We start from the raw sequence: 18,994 nt of genomic DNA on the forward strand, positions 1-18,994 counted from the left end.
ATGTTAGCTTTTTCGTTCGTATTAGTTTGGCATATGACAATTTTTCTTTGTTGACGGAGTCCTCAGATTTTGTAGTTAGCACACTCTGTCAGGCGGTAAAGATCCTCTGTTACCACCTGCTTCACTCATGTTTATAAATATCAACTGAAAACCTGAAACAAAAACAATATTAAACAATATTAAAATAAATTACCAATATGATGGCTAAAACACATCATTGCAGAGCTGCCATTTTGGAAAATTATGGAAGGTTTGCTCTGAGGTGTTATTTTCTGTCATTATAAGACTACTTGACCCCCAAAACCTATGTTTGGACACCAAAATAAAGTATATAGGTCTCATGGTTTCTGAAATATGAATCAATCATCATTATTTGTAAAGCGCAACACTATCGCCCTTAGTGGTGTCTGTATCTGCATTGAAAAGTCAGGTCTTGAGTTGCTTTCTGAAGTCTGCCAGGGAGGGTGCTGTTTGGAGGTAGAGGTCATTCCAGGGTTTAGCAGAGACATAGTAGAATGTGCGGCACCCACTGGGGGTACATTGCATGCGGGGGACTTGTGCAAGGGCAAGTGAAGAGGAGTGCAGGCATCTCACAGGAAGTTGGAAGTTCAGCCGGTGATTGATGTAAGACGGTCCCAGTTTGTGGAGGGCTTTGTAGGCATGTGTGAGCGTCTTGAACAGCCATCTTTGCTGGACAGGGAGCCAGTGGAGTTTCCTGAGGTGAATGATGTCGGTACGCTTGGGGAGGTCCAGGATGAGTCTGGCTGATGCTACCTGTATTGTCTGGAGTTTTCTGAGGAGCTGGGACGGGATGCCAATGTAGAGCGCGTTGCAGTTGTCGAGGCGGCTGGTTTCGGGTGCTTGTGCAATGGTCTTTCTGGTGTTTACTGGGATCCATCTGAAGATCTTGCGGAGCATGCAGATGATGTGGAAACAGGAGGAGGTGACTGCGTTGACTTGTTGTTTTATGGTCAGTTGGCTGTCCAAGATTATGCGGATGTTCTGAGTGTGGTCAGTCGGTGTGGGAGTGGGTCCGAATTCTTCAGGCCACCAGCTGTGGTTCCAAGTGGAGGTGTTCTTTCCAAAGATCAGTACCTTGGTTTTTTCAGAGTTCAGTTTGAGGTAATTGTCTCTCATTTAGTCAGCTACGTCAATCATGGTGTTTTGGAAGTTGGCTTTGATGTTTGAGGGGTCTTTGGTGAGCGAGAGGACGAGCTGGGTGTCGTCGGCATAGGAGATGATGTTGAGTCCATGGGCTCTGACAATGTCCACGAGGGGGGTCATGTAGATGTTGATCAGCATGGGGCTAAGTTATGATCCTTGGGGCATGCTGCATATGATGTTCTTGGGAGTAGATGAGAATGGAGGTAGTCGGAAGCTCTTGGTGCGTCCTGAGAGGAATGAGGTGATCCACTTGAGGGTGTGTTGTTGAATTCTCATGTTTTTTTGGAGTCTGTCGATGAGGATGTGGTGCGCAATGGTGTTGAATGCTGCAGACAGGTTGAGGAGAACCAGAGCCACTGTTTATCCTTGATCAAGGAGGGTTCTGGTGTCATCTGTTGTGGAGATACATGATGTCTTGGTGCTATGGTTGGCCCGGAAACCTGATTGTGATGCGTCAAGTAGGTGGTCCATTCTAGGTAGTCAGTGAACTGTCAGTTGATGGCCTTCTCATGTACTTTGGCTGGGTATGTGAGCAGGGAGATCAAACTGTATTTTTTTAGGTCCCTGGGGTCGGTGAGGGCTTATTCAGGAGGGTTCTGATGTCTGCATGCTTCAACCCATCTGGGAAGGATCCTATGGAAATAGAAATGTTGAGGAGATTGGTTAGATCAGTGCTGAGTATGTTGTATCCAATGTTGAAGAGATGGTGGGGGCAGGGGTCGGTGGTGCCGTAGAATTGATGGAGCACATGATGGTAGTAGTGGTCTGGACCTCGAGTGAGGACCAGGTGGTTATGGCTGGGCTTCACTGGTTTGATGAGGTTGTCGGGTCTGAAAGAAGTGGGTTGAGGATTAAAGTTGTTGTAGATCTTGGCAATATTGCTGTGGAAGTAGCTGGATAGTGAGTCACAGAGTTGTTGGGAGGGGTATACTGTGTTTTCTATGGAAGTTGGGTTGGAGAATTCCTTCATGATCTTTGAAGAGTTCCTTGATGTGGTTGGTTGCGGCGTTGATGCGGTCAGTGATGGCTGTGCTTTTGGCCTTCTTGATGCACCGGTGGTAGTCGTTGAGTGCTCTCTCTTTTGTATGCAGCTCTGTCGGAGGGGTCCTTGGAGATGCACTGTCATTTCTTGAGTAGGAGACAGTTATGTTTGGTGATTCTGAGCTCCGAGGTGTATCATCTGGCTTGTGTCGACATTCTTTGGCCTTTGCCAGATTCAGAGGGGCGACTTTGTTGATGCATTTGCTGATCCATTTGGAGAAATTGTGGGCAGCCTGGTCGAGGTTGGTTGACGTGTCAGGTGGTGTGGTGCTGATCGCCTGTGTCCATTGGCTCTCAGTGACTTTTCCCCATCTGCGGTGGGTGGTGCTTCAGTGCTTGGTGATGGTGTTCTGGATCTTGGAGTTGGTGAAGTGGACGATTGTGTGATCAATCCAGGAGAGTTCCATGGTGTGGGTAAATTTGATTCTGCCTCTGGAGGAGAAGATGGTGTTGAGGGTGTTTCCGGCTTTTTGGGTGCGTTTGGAGACTAGTTGGGTGAATCCGATGTTGTTGAGGTTCTCCAGAAAAGATGTGAAGTTGGCGTCTTTGGGGTCCTCAGTGTGGGAGTTGGGGTCACCGAGCAGCATGCAGTGGAGGGAGTCAATGACTTCCTGTTGGTCTGTATGCGAGGGTGCCCCTTATGGTTGTCTTGAGGGTCGATGTGTAGTAGGAAGTTAAGCTGCTCCATGACAGGTATTGGGTCGTTGGTGGAGAATTGAAAGGTTTCATTGAAAATTATGTTGATGCCTCCGCTGTGCTATCTGGGGCGGTCCCAGTGTATCATCTTGTATCTGTTGGGAATGGAGGGGGGTGGCAGTGGCGATGTCTGGGTTAAAGGTGGGGTTGAGCCATGTTTTGTTGATGAAGGCAACTTCTGGGCTGAGGGTGATGAGAGCAGGCATTGAGCAAGATGAAGTGTAACAGCTCTGAGTTGGTGGTGGTCTTCTGGGAGGTAGTGGTGTTGGGTCCTGTGTGGGTAGGTGGTCCTGTGAGTCAGGAGAAGCAGCAGTAGCGGCAGGCTAAGGGTTCTTCAGCGGAGCGCGGGGAAGCCGTGCATCAGTGGGAGTCTCGGCATCTGTTGTTGAAGACTCGGAGCTTGTCTGCGGAGTAGCAGCGGATAGTGGGAGGACCAGGAGTCCTGTCGTTGAGCGCAGTCCAGGCATCATCACTGCAACATATCCACCATTTTTTAAAAATGTCATCCATAAAAAATAAGCCCGGATTAGCAATGTTTACCCAAGCTAAAATACTTCTCTAAGATACAGAAACACACAAATCAAAAATGAAAATCTCTGGACAACTTTTTTTTTCAGAGGTATATCAAGGGGCCAGTACTAAAAGGAGGCAATGCCCTCTACCTATGAGCAGGCTTGAGTGAGAAAAATATTTTGGTCATTCCAGGGGACATTGTTGGTTAGTTAATGAGCAATGTTACAGTGATGAAATAAAGACAGAACAGGTGAGGATTTTTCTAGAAGAAGTGCGTACAGCAGACAACCTTATATAGATGCCCAGTTCTATTTTATTATTTTTTAATTATTTTACATTATGAGTAACATTGAGATCTGCTTTTCTATGTAAGAAATTTTCCGTGAAACATGAAACTATAAAAAAATGAAGAAGATAAGAAGCAAGGGCAATGAAAAAGCAGACAAAGTGGAAATCTTCGAAGCCTGTAATGGAGATGAGGAAAGAGGGAGCTTGTACTCTCAGCCACAAAATACAATGAATGTAGGTCAATAACACTGAGTTAGTAGGCACTAATTAATAGGAACAGACTGGTTTTATTAAAGCCGGATACGTATTGAGTGGATTGAACCGCTGACATAATAAATCATGAGGACTGTAGACTGTAATCATTTTCATTTATTGGCTGTTTACTTAAGCGCCACTTATTTTCTCATGGTATCCCCTACATAAGTCTTTGTTCTGCCAAGCCCCAGCAGCAATCACACAGCGAATAAATAGACCAGGGCACAAAGCAAACAACGTTACATTATATCTGCACGTATTCCACTATTAAACGCAAAAAACACAAATTACATACCAATCGTACCGCAGGTAGGCCTCCTTCCTTCAGACCTTTACCTCTCATGGTCAGCTAAGACTATCTTGCGTTTCTCACAAGTGCTAGAGTTGTTTAAAAAGCTCAATCTGCTCTATGGGCCCCTGCCTCACTTAATATCAATGAATATGAGTTTTTTACAACAATCGCATGGCACGCAGGTGTCTGAAGGTGTTTCTTGTACTGGCATCGAATCGCCAAATCAGATGTCGAGGAGCTGCTCACACACGCCCAATTCATCTAAATTCCCAGAATAGGAGAAATTACATCACACACCCTTTGACCACTAATGACATTACAAGGTTGACCTCTTACAATCACCACAACTACTTATTTGTGGCTGGGCTTACAGGAGAAGGGTAAGGAATGGAAACTATAGAAAGTAGCAAGTATGTAAAGCCAATAGGTTTGACATTTCTATGGTGAATTCAGATGAATGGATGAATGTGTAATTGAGCGCTTGGATGGCCGATTGGACGAGTGAATGTGACAGGAGCAATGTGGGAGAAGAGGCTGAGCAAGGGGTGAGAAAGTGAATAAATGAATGTATAGTTGGAAAAGTGAGTGTATGAGTAGTTATAGTATTGTACTGTGGTACATCAGATATCAGTGGTAGTGGTATCATCAGAAAACCAAACGATGTGACAAAGATAGAACTCCTCTGAGGTCCAAGTGACTGTTTGTAGAGCCTGGATGTTTTCACTCCATGTAAGCACCAACAAGGAGATTGCATTACAAACTGCCTGTCACAAGAATACACCAGCTCCAGTAAGAAGAATATAAAAGTTTTGTGGTTGCGGAAGGATGTTATAGCTATATAAAACATCCATAACGATGTATCTTTGACCTCATCGTCTCTGCAGATGAAGGGAGCTGACAATTTCCTACCCGAGCAAAAAAGTGTTTAGCCATAGCTGAGCTCTTTGCCAGGAAACAGTATTGTGCCATTTGGATTTAGGAATCCAAAATACAGATACTTGCTGAGACACATGGGCAGACCTTTCTTCCCAAAGCATGAGTCTGGACACGAGGGTGCTGCCTCTTCGTTACTACTTCAGAAATGGGAAAAAAACTGCAGAGAAACAAAGAACAAAAAAAACATTTATAAAAAGGGCAAAAGAAAGGTTCCAAAAATTGCTTCCACTAAAGTAACCTAAGAGGCTGTGTTCCTGCTGGCCATGTGTTTGTGGCATATCTGAACACATTTTGTTGGTGTCAGTCTCCAAAGCCAAGGGAGAGGAGCTGTGTATCGACCAAAGTGATATCAATTGTCACTAAAGAAGGAGTAGAAAGTGAGAGCGTGTTTGAAAGTGCAATGGTGGGACAGTGCCCAAGGCTCAGTATAATGTGCTTATTAAATGAAGCTGACTCGTTACAGATTGTTCAAAATAGTTTTTCACTAATGGAGTGTGGGATGTACATTACCCTGCCCAGAAATAATGACGAAGTCCAATCTGCTTTTCAAAATAAGTCGATTACTTCAAGTGGCTTGGAATAATAGAATAATTATTTTATTAACTTAAAAACTAATAGTGATTAAATTTGTTTACATCTGTATACCTTGCACATTGGAGATAAAAATGTATGATGACTGAGCGAACTTTAAATATAATGTTCAGAGTTAAAATAGTCCCTTATGCATCCCTGCCAAGTTGAGAGGAAAAGACTCAAGCAGCCATTAGAAAGTTGCTGCAACAAAACATCTCCTCTGGGGTGATTACACACATATATATATATATATATATATATATATATAAAAACTAGGTCCTTATATATATTTCTATTGCGTGTGCAAATATATATATTTACGGGCCGAGAAAAGTGGGGGGAGGCCACAATGTTTTTTCCCCATGCACTTTCCCATAAGGATTTTGAACACAACTACAGCCTTTGACAGAAAGCTAGATCTTGGTCCGGAAAGTGACATTTTTGTTATTTGGTGTAAATCTGTTCAGTAGTTTTTGAGATAATAAAAGAAAACCAGAATTGTATATCTAGAGGCAAGAGCCCTTTGCAAATTCTCCTGTTCTTGTGCAGAGATCCGATTGACTGCCACACTTCAACCTGGAAGTGTTGGCATCCATTTTGGGACTCGGACTCAGCTGAGTGCCAAACAAAAAGATGAAAAAAGGAAAGGGGGCAGGGTAGGAATATCCTTGCCCCCTTGCCTTGGTGCTTAGATCCACCTGGGACCACACCAGGGCAAAAAACAGTTTAAAAAAAATCTTTGGCAAAATTTGCAGCAGATTCTCAAATCCAGTGAACATTTTTTTAAAAACTGAGCATGATCTCCAGTGCTTGTTCAGTGTGGCCCGTGGGTGGTCCAGGTCCTGGGAGCATTCACCATAGTAAAAAAAGGAGGAAAATGCATGAGACCCCCACCTAGCGCTCTTATGAGCCCCAGGGACCACGACCTCCCCAGGACTTTCTTTTAAAAATAGAGAGTGGCCGCACAGCCCGCCCCCTGCTCCTAGAGCTTTAACATACTAAGGGACCACCAGCCCCAGGACTCAATTTAGAAATTGGACGGGGGCGCTTGGGTCCCCTGGGACCCTGGGCCCACCACTTCTCCGGGGCTTTCTTTTAAAAATCAAAGGGGGCCATGTGGACCCCCTCCTGCTTTAACATGCCCTGGGGACACCACCTCCCTTGACTAAATTAAAAGATTGAGCAGGGGGGTGGTGCGGACTCCCTCGGACCTAGGGATTACCACCTCCCCAGTGGGAGGGGCCAGCCCTCCTCTCGGGCCATACATGGCCCGGGGGGACCACCACCTCCCTGGAGCTGGCCCATGCAAATTAAAAGAGGGGGGCAACATGGCCCCCCTCCTGGAGCTATTAATGTCCATGGGGACTGCCATCCCACAGGGCTGTCTCATTCTATCTCCTGAGTTGCCCATCCTCAGGAGATAGTAGTTTGCGGTGGGAGCTGTGACAGGCGAACACTAACTCTGCTCCCAGCAAGCAGAAGCTGTAAAACTGCTCCCGCCCGCTGGCAGCGAAGTTTTCATCTGAGTCCCTGCCTGCTGTCATGCAGGCAGGGAAACAGATGAAAGTATTGCTCCTGAACGCAGGGAGCTGCACCAGCACTTTGGCTTGGGGGTCAGGGTATTCCTACCCTGCCCCTTTTTCTTTCCTTTCCAAAGGCCTTGCGTGGTGTGGAGTTGGGTGCTTAATGGTTTTTTGGCCTCAGGCCAGGCTCTGCAGCCAACCCCCACAGTGCACAGCTCCCGCATGCACCCAACCCCATGCTGCACACAACCTTCAGCCATGCGCTGTGAGGTATGAGTGAGTTTTTTTTCCCACTGGGCTTCAGATCCATGGATTCATCACGTATTTACACTGGGGGTCGTGCTGTGTTCTGTGGTGGATCCGTGGATCATCCCCTCTAAAAAAATTGGGCAATTTGTTTTACCCATGAAGTGTCCCTTAGAGACCCCTCTATGTGTCCTATCGGGTCAGAATACCTCTATCCTGAAACCTTATGTGTGTTTTTATTTATGTGTTCTGCCTGAGGGCCAGCCGAGAAACAAAATGGCAGCCATAACATTCCTTTCAGATTACATCCAGCCAATCAACGCCTCACTCTTTCCCTGGTTCCACGTGGACCTAGGGGTACCAGCGGATCAGTGAAGGATCTGTAACCCTAAATATCTATATGTTTTACTTTAATAACTTTGAAACTACTGAAGAAATTTAAACCAAATTTCAAAGCAATTTTTTTAGACTGAGATCTAGCTTTCTGCCTAACTTAGTGTAATTCCATTCAGCGGTTCAGGCTGTAGCCATGTCTAAAAATTGCAAAATCCAGATAGACGATGCATGGGAGAAAAGTATTTGGGACCCCTTTTTTTCTCTTCCCTCACTTGACAAACCACCCTGAATAGCAGTTGAGGTGACTGGACTCGGTTTGAAAATTTCATGAAGATTTATCAAACAGCGCCAAAGTTACAAAGAAACCAAAAAATGCTTTGTCTATGGGCTATATCCTAGTTATAACTGCCTACTGGCTATCTCCAGTAGGCAATATACGTATATATATATATATATATATATATACATATACACATACATATATATATATATATATATATATATATATATATATATATACAAGGCACAAAGACACAAAAGGAGGAGGCTCGGAACCGTAGTCACTTCAAAAACAGAATCAATCCCATAAAATCATGGAAACAAAAGTAAATACGTTGACCAATACTCAGTCTATCATCAACTTATTAAATGTCACCTTGAACGAAGTAGGAAAGCACATTTTACCATTAAGGTTTATCATATTGTCCAGAAGGACATTAAATTATAGCCTGACCCACATTGATGTTTTCAAGTTCCTACGCAAGCTAAACTTGATGGAAATCCTTATGCAAATAGAGAGAAAACGGATGAAAGTATCCTTGAGAGGTGAAAATGACCAACAATGCTTGAAAGTCTCTTATTTAGTTCTTAAAAAGGCACTCATAAACTTGAAAATAAATGGGTATCTTTGAGCCAATTTCAGAGGAGAGTGTAATTGATGTTCAAAAATGTGTGGGGAAGTGGCTTCACCATTTAAACCACCATCAACATTTCTACCAGTGACCCCGCATGATGCTGCGGATGTTGTCAATGAATTACTGACTAGTAGAGTAAAATGCCCGTAGAAGTTTGTGAACAAAAAGTAGTTTCAAATAAACCACAACCGAGGAGTATACCAAAAAGAAGCATATACTTAACTTAACAATGAGGATTGTTCTGCTAGAAGCAACCGTAATGAGCTGATGCAGGTGAAAGCATGAAACATGTCTGAATTAACAGATTAGTGTAACAATGGGCTGTTAAGTCAAGACGAGTATCTATTCTTACTCAATGATCATCCTAAAGCACCAAATGTGTATTTAATTCCAAAGATACACAAGAATCCAGTTATGCCACCAAGGAGACCGATAATATTGGCCCAAGGTAGTCTCCTAGAGAACATGTCAAAATATATTGACTAATTTCTTCAAGATCATGTCAAGAGCTCACCATCCTATATAAAAGATTCAAGTGACTTGTTAAAACTGATTTATGATATTCCATGGGATAATCAAAACCTGTTAATGTCTCTCAATGTATCAACTCTGTACATCAGCATCTGCCACTGTGATGGCTTACATGCCTTAGGGAATAATTTGAAAAGGGGCCTATTGATATTGTACAAACTCACTCAGATGTTGATGACTGTGATTTAACGGTGTTTAGATGATAACTATTTTCCATTCAATAATTAATTATTTCACCAGTTGTGGGGAACGTGATGGGTACCTGTTTTGCCCCCAGCTACGCATGTTTACACCGGGGCTGGTGGGAGAAACAGGTGATCTGCATTGACCACAGAAAATGTGGGATAAGCATGTTGTTATTTTGTCACTGTTCATCAATAATCTGTTTGTGATCTGGAGGGGTTGAAATGAAAGCGAGACAAGATTTGTTAATGAGATAAACATCAACAATTTGAACCTACACTTCACCTGTCAGATAAGCAGGAAAAGTGTGCATTTACTAGATCTGATAGTCTTTCTCAAAGACAACAAGGCAGGGGCAGAGCTGTATAGGAAAGAGACTACAGGCAACACAAAACTGCATGCATCAAGCTTTCGCCCAAAGCATACCAAAGCTAGCATTCCCTACGGTGAAATTCTTGGGGTGAAATGCAATTATAGTACCAATGCAGACAATATGCCATGTCAGAATGACATGATGGAGAGATTCAGCTAAATAGAGTATAATAAGAAATTACTGCATCAAACATGTGAATTGGTTAACAAAAAACAGTAAGATGTGATTCTTCTTATCAGCGACTGAAGGAATCCCAAAAATAGTGGGATTAGACTGATTACTACATTTAGCAATCAGGATAAAGTGACAAGATCAATGCTTCGTAAACAGCTCTGACTTGCAGAAAGCAGAGTTTCCATCTGTCTTCCTGTCAAGTAAATATGCGTGCAGGGAAGACAGATGAAAACATTGCTCCCGCAAGCAGGAAGCTGCTATTTAAAGAAGCTCCCTGCTTGTGGGAACAATGCCGGCTCCCGCAGGATGCAGGGAGTCAACAAGATCGCAGAGACCTTGAGACTCTCCCCACGGTCCTGTAACTCTATCCCTCTCCCTCTCTCTTCTCTCTCTCTCTCTCTCTCTCTCTCTCTCTCTCTCTCTCTCTCTCTCTCTCTCTCTCTCTCTCTCTCTCTCTCTCTTCCTCTCTTCCATCCCATTGTGGGAAGGAAGAGAGAGAGAGAGAAAGATTGGTATTGCAATGGTCTCTACATACAATGACTTCTAAGTGTCACTCTAGCAAGATGTTTGTTTCAGATGTTATACCTAAGATTTGAAGTGGCACTTGTGACCTACTGGTAAAGCTCTTGGACTGTCAGACAGTAGGCTGAGGGTTGAAATCCTAGCATCTCATGGCAGAACCACTTGGACCCTCATGCACCCACTCTCATACCCAGACAGACACTCACAGCCAGAGACACCCTCTGACACCTATTCTCACACCTAGAGAGACAGACACTTGGGCTGTGTGCAACGTGAAGTTGGGTGGTAATAGGGTGTGGCCAGGCCCTGCGGCCAACCTCCATCACCCTCGGCCTTTGGCCATGCCATGCAGAGATTGGATTAACATATAGTAATTAAAACTACTTTATGGGGGTATGAGTTATAGTTACCTTAGGGGGCAAGTTATAGCAGCTTGAAATAACTCTAACTATAATTGCTGAATTTCTATAGTTTTGTATGAGTAAATTCAGAACCTAACTCTAATGACCCTGCAATCTTTGCTTTTTCAGTGAATTTCAATTTTTTTTTTAACTTAGAGCAATTTTAATTACTCTAGGTTATTCCGGGTTGGTCACAAGGCCCGGCCTGAAGTCAGGCCTTTCAGCAAAGCCCTTATAACCACCCAACTCCATGCCACACACGTCCTTTGGCTCTGAGCAGTGGAGGTTGGCCATAGGACCTGTCTCTGACAGTGGGTGTGTGAGTCTTTGAGTGGGTCAGAAAGTGGGTGTGTGAGTCTGAGTGGGTGTGAGGGGTGCATGAGTGTCTGAGTGGGTGTGTGAATTGATGCATGCGTCTCTGAGTGCATGTATGATTGAATAAATTAGTGTATGAATGAGTCTGTGTTTTTTCTTTCAGATTTTTCCATATTCATGAATAATTTGCAAAAATTAGCTAAGTTTTGTGAATATCATGCATGGTTTCACAAAATTATTTAAAACCCATAATTGTGCACCTAAAACACACCTAAATCACAACCCTGGGGTCAGGGTACCTTCACCCTGAAGCCTTGAGCCACTTTTAATTTGTGTTTTCACCCCGGGGACCATGTCCGGTGAAATAAAATGGTTGCCGCAACTTTGTAGTCAGGTTGCAGTCAGCCAATTGCAATGCTTCTTTTCGCAAGCGTATTAGCAAAAAATCATGAATTTCACTAATTATTCGTGCCCAGAGGTATACAAAGGTATGATTCCTTCAATATCTCAAAAGCTACTAAACAGATTCATACCAAATAAGCAAAAGCACAATGTGCGTACCAACAGCTAGCTTTATGCCAAATTTGTTGTAATTCTGTCCAGTGGTTTGGCCTGTAGTTGTGTCTAAAGAATCCTATGGAAATTAACATGGGAAACACAATCATTTTTTAGCCCCCTTTTTCTCGGCCCCCGCATGACAGATCACGCCAAAACTTTCCATGCGAAACAAGAATCACAGCAACACTTTAAAAAAAAAATCATGAAGATTCATCAAACTGTGCCAAAGATATAGCCAAGTCAAAAAATGCTTTTCCTTAGATAGTTCCTGGAAAGTTTTGGGGTGATCCGTCAAGTAGGGGCTGAGAAAAAAGGGGAGGTCCCAAAACGTGTTTGCCCCATGCAATTCTAGATAAGAAAATTGAACAGCGATCAAGCAAAAACTGCTGAATGGCATTACCCCAAATTTGGCAGGAAGCTAGATCTTGGTCCAGAAAGCATACTTTTTGTGATATGGTGTAATCCGTTCAGTATTTTTTTTTGAACGAGGTTTAAAAAATATTTGTATTTCTGGACGGTTAGCTTTGAGGGTCTCTTGTGAGAGTTCCACAAGCTTAACTTCGAAAGATAGAGCGTTCTGATTGGTGAATATATGCATATATATATAATATAATATATATATATCTTTTTTTCGGTCTTATGCCTTGATGAGTGTCACTGGGATTACGGAAGGCGCAGTATTGAGGTTTTCAAGAAGCCCTTAAGAAGCCTTGTGTTGAGGACGAAACGCGTTGGCTTGGATGAAATTTTTGGATATAAATAGGTTATGTCTTGGTTATTAGATGTGACTGAACACCTATACCATTACAAAGTGGCCGCCATATTATATATTCTAGCAGTGGGCATCCATGTCGATTGTTTACCATGAGAACCCGGATGTGATGTGGCATTATGGTTACGGGACGAAGCGGTAACCTTTAAAAGCGATCATTGTTGACAGCTCGGTTTCGGTCTTATGCCTTGGTGACGGCCGTCACTGGGATTACGGAAGGTGCATTATTGAGGTTTTAAGAAGGTAAGCCACTTAAAATAGCAGTTCGTTGGTCAAGACTTGTGTCTTCAATAATGTTTGATAAATAGGGATCTACTTGGCATGTTTTTGCTGAATATATGGGATATTTAAATATTTTCCCCAACACTTTCACTGCATTTGGCTTTTGAACATGATGAATGACGAGCACTTTAGTAAAAACGGGTGGGGGTTTGTGCCTGGCCGATCATCGGAGGTACGGCCCAGCAATACCCCGGGGGCATTTCCGGATTGGGAGCAGATGATCCGGAAGACAACACCCTGGTAACCAATGAGGAAGCGCATTCAGCCGAAGGAGGGGTTTTTAAACCCATTGCGACCTCGACCGGCAATGGATGGATTCTCCCGGTATTGCTGACAGCAATGCGCTGAAGACCGCAATGGAGCAGAACAGAGGAGACGACGCCGGAACCAGGAAGCCACAGGAGGCAACAGTGAGAGGACTTTTCCGATGCCCGGTGGGACGAGCAGGAGGCGGTGAGGTGCACAGACCGGCCACGCTCTGGGAAGAGCGTGGCCTAGTCAGGTAAGATCCGACAACAAAAAGGGGGGGAGTCTTAAGATCGGGATCGGTGGGAAGGGGAGAAAGTTAGCTGAGTGAGGGAATTTTTCTGATTTCCATTCAATATTTTCCTTTTTGATTATTTGTTGTTTTGTTATAAAAAGAATAGAGGGAGCCCTAGGTTCCATGTAGGCCATTATTGTTTATATTGGTTCGTAATTCAGGTTACAAACGGGGTTTGTTCTGATACACATTGGACCAGGGCTACCACGGGTGGACACACAAAGAACAAGTAGATTACTTGTGTGGGAGCAGAGATACAATAAGAGAGAGAGAGAGAAAATCAAACAAATAAGAAAAGAGAAGAGAGGGCACAAAAGAAGGAAAAGCCTAGCAAAAGAAATAAGAAGATAACGAGACAGAAAAAGGAGGAAAACCCAAAAGGAGAAAATAGCACAGAAAAGGGAAAAGGAAAGTCAGCGAAGAAAGGAAAAGGAAGTAAAAGAAAAGAGGGGAGAGCCAGACAGAACAGGAAAGAAGGGAGAGAAAGAGGAAAAATGGTAGTCAGACTACTTACCTACCAACCAATGTTCTTGTATTCTTCTTTCTCTCCATGCGCCTCCTGAGTCACCATCTGGGAAGAGAAGAATAAAGAGAGTGAAAACCATGTGGGAATGCAGAGAAGAAAAGAATAACAAATAGAAAGACCACAGGGCAAGGAAAAGAATTACAGAACTGTACTTTCCTCTAAAAACTCAATAAACCACATATATTATAATATTGACTGTGAGCCTCCATTTCTGTGACTCTGTTACAGGGTTGTAGCCTATAATGAGGTAATATTACACCTCTTGTCCCTCAAACCCAGGTTGACAAGATAAAGCATCCTTGTTAACACAGAATAGAAAAGCAGAACAATGAAGGGACATGCCCATTTGTCGTTGATAGACATGGTGGCCTAACAGAGCACCTTCTTATTTTAGGTTAAAGGTTGTGGTTATTCTGCTTCATGATGGGGGTGAGGACTGTTTGACCTTGAGAATATGTGTGAGCAAGGATGGTGGCATCTCCGGCGTAATATGGCGTTTTTCATTTGGTATTAGTATCATGCTCAATGTAGGCACTATGATGCGGACAGTGCAATTAGTAATTTGAACAGGAAAGATGGAAATCGATTACAATTCAAACAGAAAAGGTATGAGTGTTTCTATATTTTGGTTTGACGAAAGAGGTATGAGTGTCTCTATACTTTGGTTTGACAATAACAATCAGGAACATTGTAAAAATGGTAGACTCCCTCTGTGTTACTATTAAAACACGTATACATAGCAGTTCTTTGGTGGCTATGGGCAATTGACACTGTAGATGTACTATGTGAGGGATGAAACATCAATGATTACTACTGCAAAAAATACCTTCATTTGAGGCAGTAACGTCTTGGAAGTACTGTGTTTTTTTTTTTTAAAGTGTTCCTAATAATGTCTTTTCAGTATATATAGATGTGTTTTTTAAGAATTACATGAGTTATCATTCTTTTGTCTATTTTTGTTATTAAGTGTGTAAGTCTGTTTGTTGTATAGTGTGTGTATATGTTCTTATGGTAGAAATATGTGGAAGTTGTATTGTAATATGTTTGTTATATATCTAACATGTTTGATTTTTTAATTTGATTATATGGATTGTGGGTGTCCCTTATCTGCATGCCAAGTCGTTAGTTAAAGGTGATTAGTCAATGTTAAGTATGTCATGTTTGTTTTTAGAACATATGATATCTATGTGGGTTCCCAATGTTAGGTTATTACATTTATTGTATTACAGCCCTGAAGAAGTCCTGTGTTGAGGACGAAACCGATTGGCTGATGCTGTTATGAAGGGTTTTAAAGAAAAGAAGAATAAAGAGAAGACAACAATGAGACGACATAGAGTGATTGGACTTTTTTAGATAGACTGCAAGTGGTGCACCACCAAAATATATATACCATTTGGTTCTTTTTTAAGGATAGCATCTTGGTGGCAGGTGCTGTGATGAGTGCCCACATTACCATAAAAATGGGATCTGTGAATTTTTTGTGCTGAATATATAGCAGGTGATAGAGGTCAGGTGCATTTTCCTTGTGCAACCCGCTGCCAATTGTAATATTACTGTCTTATATATATGTATATAGATATATATATATATATATATATATATATATATATATATATATATATATATATATATATGTATATACACACACACACACACACACACACACAGAAAACCTAGTAGGTAGTTATAGTTAGGACCAAGTTTCCATATAAAAAGCGTTTTTTGTTTTGCCAGTAACGTTTGATGAATCTTCAGGATATTTTCAAAACTAGTTTGCCACTCACTTCAGCTGCTGTCTGGAACGTTTTGGAGTGATCTGCCAAGCGGGGCGAGAAAAAGAGGGGTCCCAAAGTGCATTTTTCCCTTGTAATTTCCCATAAGGATTTTAGACACAACTACAGCCTATGGATGGTGTTACACCGAATTGGCAGAGAACCAGAAAGATCTCTTTTTCTAATTTGATGCAAATCTGTTCAGTAGTTTTGGTGTTATTAAAGAAAAAAGATTTCTGTATACCTAGAGATGTGGATCCACTGCGGATCCACCGCAAGGAATCTGTGCCTCCACACGCCATCAGCAATACTGTAATTGGCTAGCTGCAACCAGAGACAAAAGTTGCCATCACCCACAGTTCCCGGGGTGGCAGGAAATAAAGTAAAAATAGGATACAAGGGGTCAGAATAAAGATATCCTATACCGTGGGGCTGATGGAGTGGTCTGTGAGGGACCCCTCATGGGGAAGAAATTAAAGAATGTTTTTTTGCACACTGGAGGATCCCCGGATCCACTGAAATACTCAGTGTGGCCCCCCAGTATGAATCTGCGGTAGACTTGTGGATCCAAACACCATTGGAAAAAAGTACACCCACTCGCTGACCCACTCACACACTGTCTCACCAACCCACTGACACATCAACTTACACACCCACATGACCACTCACACACCCACTCACATATCCATACAGCCACTCACATACCCACTCAGAGACCCAGAACACACCTACACACCCATACAGCCACTCACACACCCACTTACAGACCCACATAGCCACTCACATACTCTCTCACGCACCCATGTACACACCCATTCAGCCACTCAGGCACCTACTCGTAGACCCACACAGCCACTCACACACCCACTCACAGACCCACACAGCCACTCAGGCACTCACCACATACTCACAAACACACCCATACAGCCACTCACCGGCCCCCACAGCCACTCAGACACTTACAATCCCATATGGCCACTTACACACCCAGTCACAAACCCATACAACCACTTAGACACCCACTCACACACCTGTTAGAAACTGGGTCTCTAGTTGGCAGAGGTATGCACCCTGTCCAAGTAAGAACCACAGTCATATTCAGGGTAAGTCAGATACACACCCTAAATTAACCTGTGCTCACCCTCTTGTAGCTTGGCACAGAGCAGTCAGGCTTAACTTAAGAGAAATTGTGCACAGTATTTGTGGAACACTTAATTATTGTAACACAGTGAAAGACACCATCAAAAGACTTCACAACAGTTTAGAACAATAGAGAATATTTCTCTGAGTAAAACAAGACCAAAATGACAAAAATCCAATAAGTAGACATTAACCTACACACAGATGCATCCTAGTAGGTAGACAGTAACACCATTTCTAACAAAGGGATGTGGCCCATTCCACCCCTTTGGGTCTGACTTCTGTCCCCAACTCAGAGAAAACTCTGTCCACACTGGCAACAACCAACAGAGGCCACTGGCAGTGTCAGTGTCAACAAACAGGGCTCAGGCCATCCAGGAGTTTCTGACCTCTGTGGTTTCTCAGAGTGGGGGCAGTAACCCCAGATGCTTTGGGCCCTTTTTCCACACTACCTCCACCAGTTCTGGGGTGGTATCCTGAAACTGGCCACCCATCCTAGGGTTTGCACCCTGAGATTGAGCAGGAGACAGGGATAAGCTCTCACTCAACCTGTTCCTCCCTCTTGTATCCAGTACCCTCTGCTTTGGAGTGGTACACCCAGAAAACCTAACTGTTAGGGTGCCTGTGGCAGCCGCCCTTCCAGGTTTCTCTGACACAGGGGCAACTCATTCTCCTTCCTCTGGGTCTCCTCCCTACACTAATGTAGGGATACCAGGGCCATAGGGTGGAAGAAATCCTGCCCATGGTCTGGTTTCACCCTACACACTTGGCCGATGCACTGCTCTGGGGAAAGTATCCTTTCCACTATCATGGCATGGCTAGCCCGGTGTCCCTCAGAGCAGTGACTGGGACCCCATTCACTGTCCCCTGGTGGAAGTGGAGAGAGGAGGTGGTATAACAGCCAGTGATACTGAATTTTGAGCTCATGAACCAGGCTTGAGTCTTGGTGTTGGCTCAACATTCTGTGATTCTGGGCAAATCACTTAATCTCCCAGTGCCTACCAAAAATGAATGTGTCCTTGTGTATCGTAACTAGTGCTCATGTAAAGTACTTCAATACCTTTGGGTTGAGTTTGCAATACATAAAACTGCAAAAAATGTGATCACTCCCATCCTCAGGGATCACCAACTCACCCTCTGAGTCTACCTTCCACCTGAGAGAGATCATGGCATGTTCCATGACCTTCTTCTGGGGACTACCTACCCCTGAGGCCACATTGAGCACTCCTGTAGAGTTCCCACCAGTGGGTGGTTTTCTAGGACAGACAAAGTCCTCTTTCTTGTGTTCTAGCTGTGAACAATCAAAACAGTAGGGTTGGAAATGGGTCAGCCTGGACCACCACCTACCAGAACCTCCCCCCTTCTTCTCAGAAGGGACATGGGAACCCTTTCCTTCCCCCTTATCCTGGGACCTACATGGTGCTCCCTTGACCTCCTCCTCACTGTGCTGGGGGGAACCTGAAACTAACCTTCTTGGGGGTCATTTCCAGGTACCTTCTTGTGGACCCTGGTGTTGACCCAGCAGTCCTCCTTCTTAGCAAGCTCCCTGGGGTTAGCGAGCTTACTGCCAACAAGGTGTTGGTGAAGATCTGTTAAACAGACTGAACAGTTGCTCTGTTACAAACTATTTGTACGGCCCCCTGGTAAGAAGTTACCTCACTGCCCTTCACTCAACCATCCAGTGCCTTGCAAAAAGTCTACACAACCCACCCAGGTCTTTTGGGATAGCTTCTGACTGTGCCTGAACTTCTTTCTGTACTTTTCTGAGGTCAGGCCAAACTTCCTGATTAGGGTTTCCTTCATGGGGGGGATACCTCATCCTATCTCTCCCATCTAGGGCCAGTAAAGTGTCCCTCCCTTTTGCTGGGAGTGTGCATCCATAGACTGGCTCCCAGTCCTCCTAAGGGACCCTATGCATATGTAGAGGAATTTCATAGGACTGAAATCATTTGTCTATGTCGTCTCTCACCACAAAGTCAGACACCAGAACCTTGGGTATGTGGACGCTCCTGTCAGGGGACACAGAAGATTTGCTGCCACCATCACTGCTGGACTCAGCCCTCCTGGCTTTGATATCCACCTCGCTCAAGCTCAGTTCCTGAGCCAACATCATTTTCTTTTCCTCTA

The sequence above is a fragment of the Pleurodeles waltl genome, chromosome 5 (genome assembly GCF_031143425.1).
Source record: "Pleurodeles waltl isolate 20211129_DDA chromosome 5, aPleWal1.hap1.20221129, whole genome shotgun sequence".
NCBI classification, from domain to species: domain Eukaryota; kingdom Metazoa; phylum Chordata; class Amphibia; order Caudata; family Salamandridae; genus Pleurodeles; species Pleurodeles waltl.